This window comes from Podarcis cretensis (genome assembly GCF_951804945.1).
Source record: "Podarcis cretensis genome assembly, chromosome: 6".
In the NCBI taxonomy this organism is placed as follows: domain Eukaryota; kingdom Metazoa; phylum Chordata; class Lepidosauria; order Squamata; family Lacertidae; genus Podarcis; species Podarcis cretensis.
In genome coordinates, this window is record NC_137175.1 from 29,908,241 (window position 1) to 29,924,183 (window position 15,943).

The window sequence follows — 15,943 nt, forward strand, 5'->3', positions numbered from 1 at the left end:
TCATCGTCCGAGGACTCAAACCCTGCTTCCCACCCGCCCCAGTTTCTGATGGGAGGGGCTTCCCAATCTGATTCCTCCTCTCCTGACGACTCCCCTCCTTCCTCTGGGGACGCTGGAAAACCCACAAAATCCTCCTCCTCGTCATCGGTGGTGGCAAATTGCTCCTCCCAGAATCTCTCCAGAGGTTTGGGCTTCCTCGGATACCTGTTGTGGAACTCTTCCACTAGATACCCATCATCTATTTCCCCTTCTGGAACCCATGTGTTTTCTGACTCGGGCTCCCCCTCCCACGCTACTAGGTATTCCACCTGCCGCCCCCGCCACCGCGAATCCAGGATCTCCATTATCTGCTGGTGGTGTTCCTTCTCTTCCAGTGGTGGGTGTCTGAGCCCTTCTCCTCCTACCTCCCGGACTCTTCGCTCCCCTCAGTACGGCGAGAGCAGTGACCTATGAAATACCGGGTGGATTTTCATGTTGTCTGGCAACTTGAGCCTGAATGCCACCGGGTTGACTTGGTGTATCACCTCAAAAGGCCCCAGCCGCTTCGGCCGGAGTTTCTTACATCCACCCTTGAAGGGCAATCCTTGAGTGGATAACCACACCCGGTCCCCCACCCTAATGGTCTCCCCTTCCTGGTGATGTTTATCCGCTTGCCTCTTGTACTCTTCCTTGGCCCTTTCCAGATTCATCTTAAACTGCTGGTGCAGTGCTTCCATTTCTTCCACGAACTGCTCTGCGGCGGGCACGCTCCACCCTTCCTTCCCCCTGCCGGGAAAGGCCCTGGGGTGACACCCATAATTAGCCAAGAATGGGCTCATCCCCGTGGACACATGCTCCGCATTGTTATACGCAAACTCGGCCAGTGCTAGCTTATCTACCCAGTCGTTCTGCCTCTCGTTGACATAACAGTGGAGATATTGCTGCAATATGCTGTTCGCCCTCTCTGCCTGCCCGTTAGTTTCCGGGTGCCTCGCTGTCGAGAATCCCACCTCCACCTGCAATAAGTTCATAAGCTTCCTCCAGAACCTCGAGGTAAATTGTTTCCCTCGATCAGAGATAACCCTTGAAGGAGCTCCATGCAACCTGAAGATGTGAGTAACAAACAGTTGTGCGGTTTCCTTGGCTGTCACCGCATGAGAGCATGCTATAAAATGGCACATCTTGGTTAGCAAATCTACTACTACCATGACTGCTGTCTTACCTCTGGATTTGGGCAAATCTGTCATGAAATCTATTGATACCACCTCCCAGGGTCTCCCCGGCGTGGGCAAGGGTTCTAGTAACCCTGCCGGGGCTGCCCGCTCCCCCTTGGCTCTTTGGCAGCGGTCACACCCTCATACATACTCTCGTACATCTTCCCTCACCTTCGGCCACCAAAACTCCCTAGTGACCAGTAACATGGTCTTGTGTTGCCCAAAGTGTCCCGCTGTAGGGTTGTCGTGAAGCTGTCGGAGCACCCTTTCCCGTAAGGCCCCCCCGGGCACATACATTGCTCCCTTGTAATACAGTAACCCTTCCCTTACCTCGAAGTCCCCCCGGTCTCTCCCATTTTCCCTTAGTTCCCTGATTCTGGTTTGGGCAAATTCGTCCTGGTGAATCAACTCGGTTAGTTCTCGTTTCCCAACCAACGCCCCCCCACAAACCCATCATTCCTCAGGGAACACATGTCGAGCGTCCGGTGGTCTTCCTCCTTCCGTGTACTCCGGTTTCCGTGAAAGCGCGTCTGCTCTCACGTTCTCTTGCCCTGGCACGTACTTGATCTCAAAGAAGAACTTGGAGAACTCCTGTGCCCACCGAATCTGTCGCTGGTTGCGCACTCGCGCTGTCCTCCAGTATTCCAAGTTCTTGTGGTCAGTGCAAACCTGGATCTTGTGCTGAGCCCCTATCAGGAGATGTCTCCACTGGCGAAACGCGGCATAAATAGCTAACAGTTCATGATCATACACCGTGTAGTTCTGTTCCGACTCGTTCAGCTTCCTTGAGAAGAAGGCGCACGGCCTCCATGTGTCTTGGGCCGGTCCCGGCTGGAGCAACACCGCTCCTATCGCTCTGTCCGACGCGTCGGTCTCTAGCCTCATCGGTTTCTGCAGATCCACGTGCAGGAGATGTTCCTCCGAGGTGAACGCCTGCTTTAGCCCCTCGAAGGCACGTTGGGCACCTTCCGTCCAGACGAACTTCTTTTTGCTACTGAGACAATCCGTGATGGGTGCGGTTAAGTGGGCGAAGTTCTTGATGAACTTCCGGTAGAAGTTGCTGAACCCAAGGAACCTCTGCACATCCTTCCGGGTTTTGGGGGCCTTCCATTCCAGCACCGCCTGCACCTTGCCGGGGTCCATGGCTAGGCCTCTGTCTGACAACCTGTATCCCAGAAATTCCACTTCCTTGGCGTGAAACTGGCACTTTTCCAGCTTGACCCACAGTTGGTGCTCTCGTAGCCTTTTCAGCACTTCCCTGATGTCCTGGACATGCTATTTTTCATTGTCTGAATAGATCAGGACGTCGTCCAGAAATGCTACGCAGTTCTTGTACAGCAGGGGACCCAGCACATGGTGCATGAAGCTTTGAAAACAGGCAGAGCCCGACTGTAATCCAAATGGCATAACTAAATATTCAAAGGCCCCCAGGGGGGTGAACATGGTGGTTTTCCATTCGTCCCCCTCTCTCATTCGAATCAGATTGTAGGCCCCCCTAAGGTCCAGCTTGGTAAAAATCTTACCCTTCCTTACCCTGGTCAGAATATCATCAATTCTGGGCATTGGGAAGGTCACGGGTTCTGATACCAGGTTTAATTTTCGATAGTCCACGATGAGCCTCGGCTGATCCGCGTTTTTCTTATCCACAAAAAACACAGGGCTGCCCCCACTGCCTTAGATTCTCTTATAAACCCCCTTTTCAAGTTCTTGTCTATAAAGTCTCGCAACTCCTGCATCTCTCTGTCGGACATGGCATACAGCTTACCCACCGGCAGCTGCGCCCCAGGGAGAAGGTTGATTTGGCAGTCGAAGGGCCTATGTGGCGGCAGCCTGTCCGCTTCCCTCTCGCTGAAGACCTCTTGTAAGTCTGCGTACTGTGGTGGCACCTTCCCTTTCTGCTCCAGCGTGGTTGCTGCTGCTCTGGCCAACTTCACCCTGGGCTTCTCCCCTCCTAGACAGTGTTCCAAACAGTGGGCTGACCCGAAGGTGACCGTGTGTTGGTGCCACGCCACCACTGGATCATGTAGCACTAGCCAGCTCATCCCCAGTATTATTGGGGGTCCCGCCAGTGTGGCCACGTGAAAGGCTATGGTTTCTGTGTGCCTGGACACACTCATTCTCATTGGCGGGGTTTGATGTGTCACCTCCCCCCCTAGCAACTCTCTGCCATCTATCGTGGTGACTTGGAGTGGGAAATCCAGTGGCAGCAAGTGGATCTGGTGCTCCAGCGCAAACTCCTTACTAAAAAAATTACAGGAGCTCCCCGAGTCCAACATTGCCTTCACCTTGACTGGGTGTCCATTTGGGAGTTCTAGCGTCACCTCTATCGCTATAGAAACCTTGGGTGGGTCCGGTTGGGGCACTTCAATTAGTTGTTCGCTTGGCTGCTGCGCCCCCCTGTGGGCAGTCAAGCGCTGGCGTTTCCCTGCACCTTGTCCTCTGCCCCCTCCCCCTCATTTCCAGCGGCCCCCACCATCCCTTGCCAAGCCTTTCTTTGTGGGCAGACCCTGGCAAAGTGTCCTGGCCGTTGGCAGAGGAAACACTTATTGGTGCTTTTCCCAGCCTTTCCCTCCCTTTTGACTACTTGGTGGGCGCTCGGCACCTCGCGTGCACGCACCCCATCAATTTCCATTGGCACCACGTCATCGGAAGGCTGCCTTGGCATCTCAGGAATGCGGTAGTCAGGGCAATGCTCCCCTCTCCCTTCCCGCCTTTCCAAAGCGTGCGCTTCCTGGAGAGAGCCTATCGCCAGCGCAGATTTCGTCAGCTGATCCATAGTCTCCAGGCGGGGCGCGCGGGAGAGCTCATCTTTAACGGCTGGGGACAACCCCTCCTCAAACAGCATCCGTATGGGCGGGCTGTCCATCTCCCATTCGAGCCTGTGTATTAGCATCGCAAAGCGGGACCAATAGTCTCTAACGGAAAGGTCCCCCTGCTTACATCTCATCAGCTCCCGTTGAGTCACACTCTCCCCCAATTGGCTGGAATACATAGCGTCCATCGCCTGAAAAAACTTCCGGACATCCTTCATGGCGGGGTTATGCGCGGCCATTAGGGGTCTAACCCATTCCCTCGCGCTGCCCTCAAGGTGCCCCACGATATAAGCCACTTGCGCCGCCTCGTCAGCAAAATCATCATGCTGCAGCTGCAGTGCGTACTCTATTTCTGTCCGGAATCCATTATATTCTTGGGGTTTCCCCCCAAATTTGTGTACCAGTCCGGGTACCTTCTTTGCCACTGGGGTGGGTCTCACCTGCGCGTCCTGGGTGCGCCTCTCGTCCAGCTGCGCCATCAGCAGTGCTACATGCCGTTCCAGCTCCTGGTTCCTCTTCACCAGGTCCTGCGCCCCCGCAGCTGGCTCCGCTGCCCCGGCGCCTCCTGTCTGGCTCATGTTTCCACTGCTTACTCACGAGTAACAGCAAGAGACTGGCAGATTGCTGTAATGGTTTAGTGTGGTTACTCGTGCGTAAACTGCCTCCACTTCAATTAGATGGTTTGCTCGAACATGTTCAGGGTTAGAGCTCGCCCTCCGTGACCTGTTAGTCACTTGCAGTATCTGCCAGTGGGCGTTTCTTGAATCTCTTCCAGCATAAAAGCTGCTTGACCCCAAGTCTCCGCCTATGTTCTCTGCGCGGAACGCGTCTGCGCAAGTAAGGGGATGGCAAGGGCGTGCCAGCGCTCTCTCCGCTGGTTTCGGTTGAAGGGTCTTGGAGCCCTGACACCAATTCCTCCATCTCCTCTCTATTGGTGTCACGCTGAATTCCTTCCCCCCCGACTGGTTCCCTCTCCGGCATCGCTCTGGAGCCTTGCCTCCGCTTTTCGCTCTGATGTCAGTTCCCTGACACCTTCATTTCTGGGGCCTTTCTCACGGTTGAAATCACTAAATTTGCCCATTCCACTAACCTTGATAACACTAACATCACTATGTTTCAAAATGTTTATACTGTTTCACCCCATTTTTTAATTTTTCAAGTGGAATTCATTGTTTTCCTTTTTTTTAGATTTTAAACAGGTGAGGCGGAAGCCTTTACTCACTGCCAAATGAATGAAGAGGCTGAGAGCATCATTTACTCCATCGCCTAAAAATAATGCAGTTTTTTGTTTGCCAATTCTTTTCAGCTGTGGACAATTCCTGGCCTGAGGCCACCTAGAAAATATTGTGGCTACCTCTCTACATTTATTGATTCTCAGAAAGGAATCCAGGATTTTACCAGAGAACTGGCAGAATAAAACACTCCATTGTCCACAGTTCACTGTGCTCAGTCCTCTAAACAGACCTGCCATTATTTCCTAAATTACTGTTTCTCAAAATAGTGTGCATTTTATTTTATGCACCAGTTCCTTCTAGCTTCTAAAGTAACCCCCACAATTTCTGGTTCCTATATACTGTTTCCCTTCAGTAAGCAGGGATATGTATGGTTTGAGATTCACTCAGAACTAATGGTGACCTGCCCATTCCAATTGGTTTTGTGATATACTCTAGTGGGTACCTAAGGTGCTAGAAGCCAAGGACACAGCAGAGAGGCATTTCGGTGCCTAGGTAACACTGGACCAAATATTTTGGCTAATTAAGACTTTGCCATAATTATTTGGCTGATAAATATTACCAATATAAGATAACATAACTGAGGCAAAGGATCACTACCCAATATAGATTTTGGTCCAGACCTTCTCATCTATAATTTTACAGCACTCTCCATTAACTCTCTCTAGAAGCACAATAAGAAAGCTACGTTATTATTATTATTTTTAAATACTATCACACTCAGGGAGATGGAGCGCAAATATTATATAGCTAAGCCATGATGTGTTTATTCACCAATATTTTCATGAGGCAAAACATATTATGGAAAAGTCTTATATGCCATCTTTGGGGGCCTTGCTTGCCTAAGGCAGTCCTCAGAACCATAAAACCAAATAACTACAGTGATTTAAAATAATCAAAATTAAGGCAGCAACATTTAGAGTTATTTTTAAAAGGCCAGTATATAGTAAGACAAAGATCTAAACAAAGCTATATTTTACAACACAGCTTTGTAGAAAAAGGCAGCATGTATTCATCAGAAGCTTGGCTGAACCCAGTAGCCATTCCAAGGTCGTGTTTATGTGTATGTACAGAACACCCTTTTGCTGGAGTCAAAGATACAGAGCATGTGTTTATTAATAGTTGTGCTTGACCCCGGGGGTCAAGAGGATTAACATTGTACTGCATTGCTCAACGTGTCCCTTTCTCAAGTTGTATTTCTAAAGTTGGCTTATGACTTCAGCTGATGCCCTGAAGAGTGAGAGTTCTGCAGCTGCCTAAAATAATGTTCTTCTTCTCAAAGTTTTCTCCCCATAACAAAGACCTCCAGATCCATATAAGGGAAATATTAACAGTTACTGTCCACATGACCAACGTTTTACTGGTTTCAGTACACGGGCATCTTTTTCAGTTCAATAGACAGCTTCAGTGAGAGATATGATATCAGTTAACTCAAATGCATGAATTTCAGGCAGCATTTGACCAAAGGCAGCTTAAAAACTGTTCACTTTCCTATTTACCCTTCTCTTGCATGTCTTTTTTTGGAATGCAGTTCACTTTTCCTTCAGTGGGGGCTACAGAGGTCGCAGACAGGCCACCACTTTAAAAGGGTATAGAATGCAATATTAATCCAAGGTAGACAGGAACTGCGACATGCAATAAATGACTGGGACAAGTGATTAGAGTCTGGATTAATTTGTGATTAGACACTGTGATTGAGCTTACTGAGCTCATAGACACCAGAGGTACCTGAAAGGGCACTCTCAGGGCAGGAATCTTTGTTCCAGACACTAGAGATCACACACACAAATCATGGTTGGCTTTGCCAGCATAAAATTTAGACACAAGAAAGGTTATGGGCCAGATGCTACAGAATCTTTGTGATCCTTCAAAACTTAATAAAGTGGTTCCCCTCCCAATCGCTGTGTACACAATAATTGGTTGCTTCTACTTGTCACGCAGCATTAAAATTCATAAAGCTCCATGCTATTCTGATACATGAATCTGATACATGTTCGTGAATTGACAAGATTCAACCCCCCTGCCAAGTAACTGTGAAAAATTCAAAGCTTGCTTTCTACATTAGAATATGCCAAGCCATCATGCCCAGCCCTGCCATTAGGCATGGTGATACATCTGCCTCAGGCAGTAAAGGAGCAGGAGGACAGAACTGCTAGTGAGCATGCCTGCCCTGTGCCCCTAAGCTGCTCTGCTACCCGCAAGTGCTGTGGAGGATGTAGCCCCATTAACAGTGTTGAAGATTCAACTGCTAGTCAGTATCATACACATAATATGTGTGTGTAGAGGGGGCACCATCTTGCCATTCACCTCAGCTAGACCATAGAACAAACCCCCTCCCTTCCACAGCCTTTGTTCATAGATCACATAATCTTGTCTCATAAAACTCTTAGTTCCCCACAAAAATAGTTACGTCACGAATGCAAATTTACTGGCTAACCTTAAACTGAATTGTGTCAAATCACTCACCAGGAATGGTGCTTTGGGTACAAGAGTTCAGTTCCTCCTTGCCCACCAGGTAGGGGGGCTCAACTGGCGTGGTAACCCTTTATAGACCTGGCTTTACCTACAATAAACAGGACATAGGAAACCATTACCAAGCATGACATACAATCCAATGTTTTGTCGTCTATCTACTACGTTATACACACAATAGTACTTGAAGTGTGTTAGAATGAATTTGCAGAGCTAGATCATAGTACCGCTTTGATGTAGCAGTGCAGGCCACCCCTTTTTGAGCCAGAGAAAGGGTTCATTAGGAAAGGTCAGGATACCTTCCCCAATATGACCTAGGAATCTTGGTGAGATCATCTGAATGGTCCCCCATGGATCAGAAGCATGATTCATATCAGCAATTTCAGGTGGGACCTGTAACAAAATGTAGCAATGCAGTACGCTCCTATTCAGACAGCCATTAAGCCAGCTATGTCTTCTTCCTGGATTCTCGCACAAACACCTGTGCCCTTTGTACATAGATAGGGCTGTTTTGGCTGCATAAAGATCCACCCATTCCTATTTGGCATTGGAGGCAGCCAGTGACGAGTGCACATGTGAAAGAATATATTGTGGTGAAAAGCCCTGGCAGGAGAAGTTCACACTGTTCTAGACCATTTTGCCCCATAATGAAACTGGATATGCCCCTCAAGCCCAATAGCACACAGGCAAAAAAAGCAGTAGAAAGTCAGAATGTCCTAGCTCACAGTGTTGTATTTCAACACAGTGGTGGTTTTGAAATATAAAGCATGCAACAACTTTTTTCTCTCAGAGCTGATTCAGAGCTGGATCACCCATGCACACATATCACTTGGTATGCCATCACACATGTTAATTGCGTCCTTTGAAAGTGTTTGAAGTGGTGTTAGGAAACACCAAAGCTCTGCATGCAGTGTTTGATCCCTGATGGCCAAGCAAGTTTTCGTGTGGTGCTGTAGTAGCTGAATGATGAATGAACATGTGTGTATGTGGCTCATTCTCACATGGACCTGAATGGTGACTGAAAGGTAGGCTGAAAGAATGTGGGTACTCATTTCCACTCTCCAAACTTGATGGTGCATTTTTATATTATTCTAGCAGCCTTTTACGTGGTGTTGCTTGGAAATTCTAAGTTTTGAAATCGGTGATTAAAATCAAAACACTTTTATAAGGCTCGGTTTGCCATATTAATTCAAATGGCATAAAACTGTGGCCAAACACAGGTGAAAACCTGCTCCTTTATCTCAGGAACCATCCTACAAAAATTGGTTATGATCTCTTACAGGGTGTCCAAACGCATGGTGAACAAACAACTTTCAAAAATGTATAGTGTCCTTTGACTCTAGAAACAACACTTTTATGTTTTTTAAATTAAGGAAAAAATCAACACCCAAACTGCCTAATTTGAAGTAGTCCGACCCATGCCCTTTATTATAAAATGTTAAAAGTGGAAGGTCAGCTCATCGGTCTGATAAACCAGACAGAAGCTTCTCCTTACTCCTTCTATAATTAAGGACTCAATCCATATTTGGTTCTCTGGATTATTTCACAACATTTCACGGGGGTTAAAGTTTTAAACTGAAGAGTGATGAAAGGAATGAAGAGCCAACCTTCTAGCAAAGAGGACATTTGTGTTTAATGTGTCAGTGAGAGATTGCATGTTTACTGAGAGAACACCTGCCTTGCTGGAATCCCACTTAGTTTACAAGTGCAGTGGTTACATGTTATGTGTGGATACAGGATGAGAAGCAAATGGGACCCTGACTGCATATAAGAGATGCAGTCAAGGTCAGTTCTTATATCCAAACATTTAATTTACTCTAAGAAATGTGGCTTGTTGACATTTATGCTGCCCGCATCCAGGGTTTTCGCACACAGACACTCCTAGCCTTCAAAGCAAGTATCTTTGGTAAATGGAGTGAATATTTGGCTGCTCTCATTTCTACAGATATATGTATAGTTGGAGCTGTTACCCCCTGACCTCACTTTTTTCTCCTGCAAACAGTGGTTTGGATCCAGAATTTTTCATCCTTAGACTAAATCTATTGAAATCAGTGGGGCAAGGCAAAAACAGCTAATTTAAGTCCTATCGGTTTCAGCAGATCTACTGACTAAGTCTGCTTCCAACCCATTCAGCACAACCTGTGAAAAGGGTTTTTTAGTTTTAGTTTACTTCATTATTTATAATTTGATTTTCGGATGAGACAATCAAATCGACTTACATTTAAGAAATACACTAAAATGTAATGAGTTAAATTAGAAACAAGACTTCCCCATGCGTAATAAAATGATCAGCAATTATAATTAGAAGACAGCAAACATCAGACTAAAAATTCCAGTAGTGAGTAGATCATAGATTAAAAACTGGCTGTAGAAACTGTATGTACTTAGGATGTAATCCTAACCCCAGTTACATGAGAGCAAGGCCCACTGAATTCCACGAGACTTCCTTCTGAGTAGACATGATTAGGATTGTAGCCTCAGGCTGTGTCAGGGTGAGTAGAAATTATTCCAACAGATGAGTCCCAAATACATGAACAGAATTTGCAGATGAAGTTAGTATGAATAGCCACTCTTTCACAATTAATGCCACATCAACACAGGAAGAGGGAGGACCCAGTAGGCATGATGCCACTCCCCCTGCTATGTACATAGATTATACACTAATGCACATTCTTCATAATATTCTTGTTCACTGCTTTGTTTTGTGGACTCTCTCTCTCTCTGGCCCTCAGGGCTTTTTGCCTGGCAAAGCCCCTTTCACCATCCATGCCCTGCACTCTCTTCAGCTACTTTTGTCTGGCTGGGATGCCTGCTTGAAAGCTTCTTGCTTGCCTGGGGAAATATGGAAATACGTGTGAAGTGGGTGGCTTTGGAGGAACTTCAGTGTCCAGGTGGCTGGAACGTAGCCTACTCAGGAAAGTTAAGCATCACATATGTAACCTCACCCACTTTTTGCTTTTGGCCCCAACCATCACTGATATGTGGTTCTTGGAAGGCTGCCCATGAAGGAACACAGCCTTTGGATCGAAAGAAGCCCCCATCCTTGCATGAAGTAATGCTCTTCCACAGTCAGTTCCAAAGAACCCCATTGACTTCTATGATACTCAGCACCTGAGTTTTCTTGACTGTTTAGGTACAAACAGCCCTGGCTGGCTAAGGGGTTACATTTCTGGTGCATTCTACAGTTCAGAAGATTTCCATCACATCTATTAATGCAGTAACATCAGAGCAATGGTGATGTTGGGCACAACTGCAGTGAACGTTGAGATTTATTCAGCTCCCTGCTTGCTCCTTCTCAGTTACTGAAAACACTCTCTAATTGAATTGATAAAAGCCAGTAAATTGCCCCTTTTTATTGTGCATGCCTTACAGTACGGGCTGGAGAGATGACTCATCCCCCAGGTGTAATGATGTGAACCACTGAGGCTACTTCGGTGATTCACTTTCAGCTGCATTGTTCACATAGATTACTTGGAGGAGATTAGTGTTACTGGAGAAGAGTGTGTCAGGACACCTGGCTTCCTTTCCTGGCTCTTGCATCATTAACATCACTTAGGATCTTCCCAAAAAGGACATATAGGCACATCTGTTTCTCATCTGTCACCTGAATTCTGCACATTTCCTGCACAAGAACACTAGGTTTCTGTTGCTGAAACGACATTTTCACAGCGCTCAAAACTGTAACATTATTTTCTCTATTTTCACTGTCCAGGGTGTAAGTGTCATTGCTGATGTATCCAAAAATGGCAACAAACACACACAAGAGGAAGGAGTTTGCATTGGGAATCTCTTGTTAAAATGGAGCGTCTCCTCCTTCATCTGAGCAGGGGTTTCTATGCAAATCCTTTCTTGAATCAGGAAGGTTTCCACAGAATCTTGCTGAACCGAGCAGGATTTAATCTCCACTCACAAGCTGATGAATGGTGGATAAATGCTACTCAGTTTGGCTATGTGCCCCTATTCCCTGCTGGAACCAAGCATGCCCAGCCAATGCAGGATTTAACCATGCCCTCCTGCCCATCAGATAACATTGCAAGTGATGTCAGCTGAAGCATGGGCATTATATGGGGGAAATGGCTTCATGGGCCAACTTGGACCCCCTGGTTCCCCACCACTGCCAATGAACACTTGATTAGTCATTTAATAAACCTGCAATTGTGTTTGTCTTTTCCCAAAACGGATTTGCAATCCGAGCTTATACAGCTTTGGGGGAGAAAGTTCACTGCAAATCAACTTTACAAACAATCACTTTATTTAGCTGTCAGGGAACTGCCATCAGTGCCGGAGGGAGAGAGCAAAATCCAGAGGGATTCCAGAGAGCGTCCCGGGATTGGGAGAGGCAGCCCATCTTCTGGGGAAGAGAATCAGCGTAGCAACAGTGGAGAAGGGGGGGCAGATGGGGGAAGCGGCGAGGCGGTCCCATGACTCCTTGCCAGGGACCAGCGGGGAGAGTAGGGGTCCTCCGCTGCCCACGCCCTCCTTGCGCAGAAGGCTTCCGCGCAGAGAGAGTAGGAGGAGACTAGGCGTCAAAGAGCTTCTTTGCTGGAAGAAGTTTAAGAAACATCCACTGACGGATTCTGCCAGCGATTGAGACATCCACGGGTGAGTGGCTGTCTGGACAGAAAAGGTTCACTCAGGCAACCCAGCCAGGTGTTTGCACCGGCTTACGCACGAGCAACCCCTAGAACCATTACATTAGCATTCCTCCCCCTCTCTAAATCAATATTCAAATGTTCTAATTAGGAGCTATCTACTCCTGTAACCTTCGTCTACGCTTATTTAGTAGGTGTGAGATTCAGACACATATTGAATCATCGACAGTGCTGAACTTTGCAGAGTGTCTTCTCACATTTTAAAGAAGCATTTTGCTTGTTAACTGTGCTTGCTGGCAGCGGTGGAGCTAGCCGCTCGGGTGCCGGGTGCGTCGTGCGCATCCAGCAGCCGGGGGCATAGTGAGCCGCCCATGGGGACATGGCACACTGCTTGGAGCCTCTCCGCCGCCCCCCCAGCTGTCGGGCAGCTGAGGGAAAGGCGGAGGGCAGACACAAGTTCCATGCTGCCATTTCAGGCAGCGCAGAGCCTGCAGGTGCTCAAGCCACCAGGTCACTCCCAGGAGAGACGTGTGGCTCAGGCACACTGCAGGCCCTGAGGTAAATGCCGGCCCTCGCGGTGTGGCGCCCAGTGCCAGCTGCGTTTCGTTACGCTTGTTGACTAAGCTAAAAAGTTTCATGAGCCCATTTTTTTTAAAAAAACTCATTTTTGTCATTTTGTCACCCCCCCTCAGTGATGACACCCAGGGCAGCCCGCACCCCCTTCCTCCACCACTGCTTGCTGGGTTCCCTGTCTCTGTCTTTGCAATGCTGTCTCTTTTCTCTGATGCTGACTTCAGCTACAGAGCTGAACAAGCCATTCACTGCTCTCTTATCATATGTTAGGCCCACTGCAGTGCTGTGGATCAACCTGGTGCCCTCCAGACAACCTGCACTAGCTGGGGCTGATGGGAGTTGTAGTCCAAAACATCTAGAGGTCACCACACTGATGATGGCCGATGCACATCATGAACAGCAATGCTTTATTATGCTGAGATATCCAGATCTTGTGTGCTTTCCACAAATGCAAAGCTGCAAGTCACTTTAAGAGCCTACTTTTATGCTACGTAAATATCTATGCCATAGACTCTATAGAAAGCTCACATCATGGATATAATGGGGGGGGGGGACAACAACAAAAAATTGGCACATTTCTTACACTGCAGAATTTATATTCAATCCTGAATATGTTTTCCCTTCACCCATTTTGGAGAGTAAACAGAATTGCTCTCAGGGAGCCCATGCAAGTATGTAATTTGCAACGAAATCCATTTCCAGAAGGGATGCTGTGCCGTCAACAGTAAACAAATGTATTTGCTCAGTTTCAGCCAGTGATTACTGGTGCCAAGATTCAGATCTGGAATCTAATTCATAAACTGATGCCAAACCCTGAAATCTGAGTCTCTCATATTCAGTCACAGACAGAGTATTTTTGCTCTTATATGCAAGCTGTAAGGAAAAGCAAATGCCTTTTAGAATGAGTGGAGTGATCTTTTCTTACTTTAAGCCAGACCCTGCAAAATCTATGGTGATCATAGGTAGGACTTTAAGGGAAGCTTCAGAGTAAGCCTCTCCTTTTAAAGAAGCTAAATAACTGCTCATTGGTACATCCTGCCTCTAGGCAGAATCTCCCAGTTCCCAACTATGGAGATAAAATAGGCCATTATGGCCAACACAGGCCATCAAAGCTTAGGCAACAGCTGACGTGTGTGGAAGATGGTGATGCTAAAGGTATTGGTGCCTGCTTTCAGATGTTTCCATGATATTAGGTCCTGCGTCTTATGGTTTTGAAGAAACTAACATTAAATTGTATACATGGTTTTAGCTTAATCTTTGTAGAAAGAGGAGGATTTGCACAATCAGAGCCGGCCCTGCCTCTAGGCAGAGTGTTATTTAATTTATTATGGTTGTGGTTTTTTTCTGCCATGCAGGAAGAAATGAGCTTACAGGATTTTATTTAATTTTTTGCCTCAGCTGTCAAAATACACTTACGTATGTGTGTGTGTGTGTGTGTGTGTGTGTGTGCGCGCGCTATTTACCACTCTGTCTCTGGCAACAAAATGTCTTGAACTGATTCTGGGCACAATTACTACAAAGACTGTTGAATTTGAATTCAGTATTATTGAACTGAATGAAGGGACATATTTTGCCCTTGCATTCTAATGACAAATAGGCTATTTCTACTCAAAACACCACATAATCTCACTAACTCATATACAGCTGCCTTATTGAGTCAGACCATTGGTGTATAGAATTAACATCTTTTCTGACTAACAACAGCGTTCTATGGTCTCAGAGACACATCTTTCCCAGTGTCTCCTACCTGCTTCTTTGAGATAACAAGTACTGAAGCTAGAACTAAGGATACTTGAGAATTCAACCTTTGCAAATTACAATAAGAGCTGATCTGATCTGCATCTCTTGTGCTAATGGGAACTTAAGTTATCCACTCATTTGTACATTTCCTGAGTGCCCTGACACTGTTCTCTGCTGTTCTGTGACAAAATATGCTTAGAAATGCATGCTTTGAGAGAAAATAAAATTTGAAGTGCATATTTTGAAAAAAGTTTTTACAAATATATTTTTTCAGTGGGGGTAATGTTTTAAAATACAATTTTTGGATAGAGTTCAATATCAGTTCACACATTAATGGGGAAATGGGATTTAAAGGACGGTTCAGAAACTTCAGCTGCTGCCGAATTTGGCAACTGGGTTGCTCAGTAGGGCAAGATGGTTTGAGCATATTATACTGATCCTGGCTGGACTGCACTGGCTGCCAATTACAGTTTCTTGGCTCAATTCAAAGTGCTAGTTTTGACCTATAAAGCCTTAAACAGCTCAGGATTGCAGTACCTCAAGGACCACCTCTCCCCATCTGAACCTTCCTGGACCCTGAGATCATCCTTTGAGGCCCTTCTTTGTGTGTTCCTCCACAAGAGGTCCAGAGGGTTGCAACACAAGACCTGGCCTTTTCTGTAGTGGCTCCCAGTTTGTAGAATGCTCTTCCCAGGGAGGGTCACCTGCTGGCTTCATTATACACCTTTAGGCGCCAGGTGAGAACATCCCTCTTCAACCAGGCCTTTGGCTGATTAACATCCTATGTCCTTTTAAATGTGTTTTGGGGAGTGGCGGCATATTGTTTTACTTTGTTCTTGTTTTTATTTTTCATTTTGTGTTTTTATCTTGTATTTTTATGCTGTAAACTGCCCTGAGATCTTCAGATGAAGGACAGTATACAAATGTAAATAACAGTAAGTAGTGATGATGATGTTGCAATGGGCAAGTATATGCAACAGTGACACAGACTGGAACAAGACTGAGGGCAAATGCACACCATGCAATTAAAGCACATCCAACACACATTGAAAGCATGTGACTTCCTCCAAAGAATCCTGGGAATTGTAGTATGATAAGGATGCTGAGTGTGGGGAAACCCAGGATTCCCTTGGGGTAAGTCATGTGCTTTAGATGTCCATTGGATGTGCTTTAAATGTATGGTGTGGATCTGTCCTGATTTGTTCCGAGCTGAAACCCTTGGCATAAAAGAATAATCAGCAATACTACTGAGCTATGGCCCTTTCCAGTAACTCCTCCAAAGCCACATAAACACTGCCAAATGTTTTAAGGACATTACAGCAGAACTA

At 46.5% G+C, this 15,943-nt stretch overlaps 1 protein-coding gene across 4 annotated transcripts in view; it reads right to left on the reverse strand.

Moving 5' to 3' along the window:
- The window catches only part of RALY (RALY heterogeneous nuclear ribonucleoprotein), a 218,641-nt gene that overhangs the window by 143,096 nt on the left and 59,602 nt on the right, over nucleotides 1-15,943 (reverse strand). For 3 of the 4 annotated variants that reach the window (XM_079979935.1, XM_079979936.1, XM_079979937.1), the window contains one exon: nucleotides 7,705-7,801. The exons of the other annotated variant lie outside the window; for it this stretch is intronic. The gene's annotated coding sequence lies outside the window, so the exon portion shown is untranslated. The remainder of the gene's footprint in view (nucleotides 1-7,704; nucleotides 7,802-15,943) is intronic. 4 annotated transcript variants of the gene reach the window in all.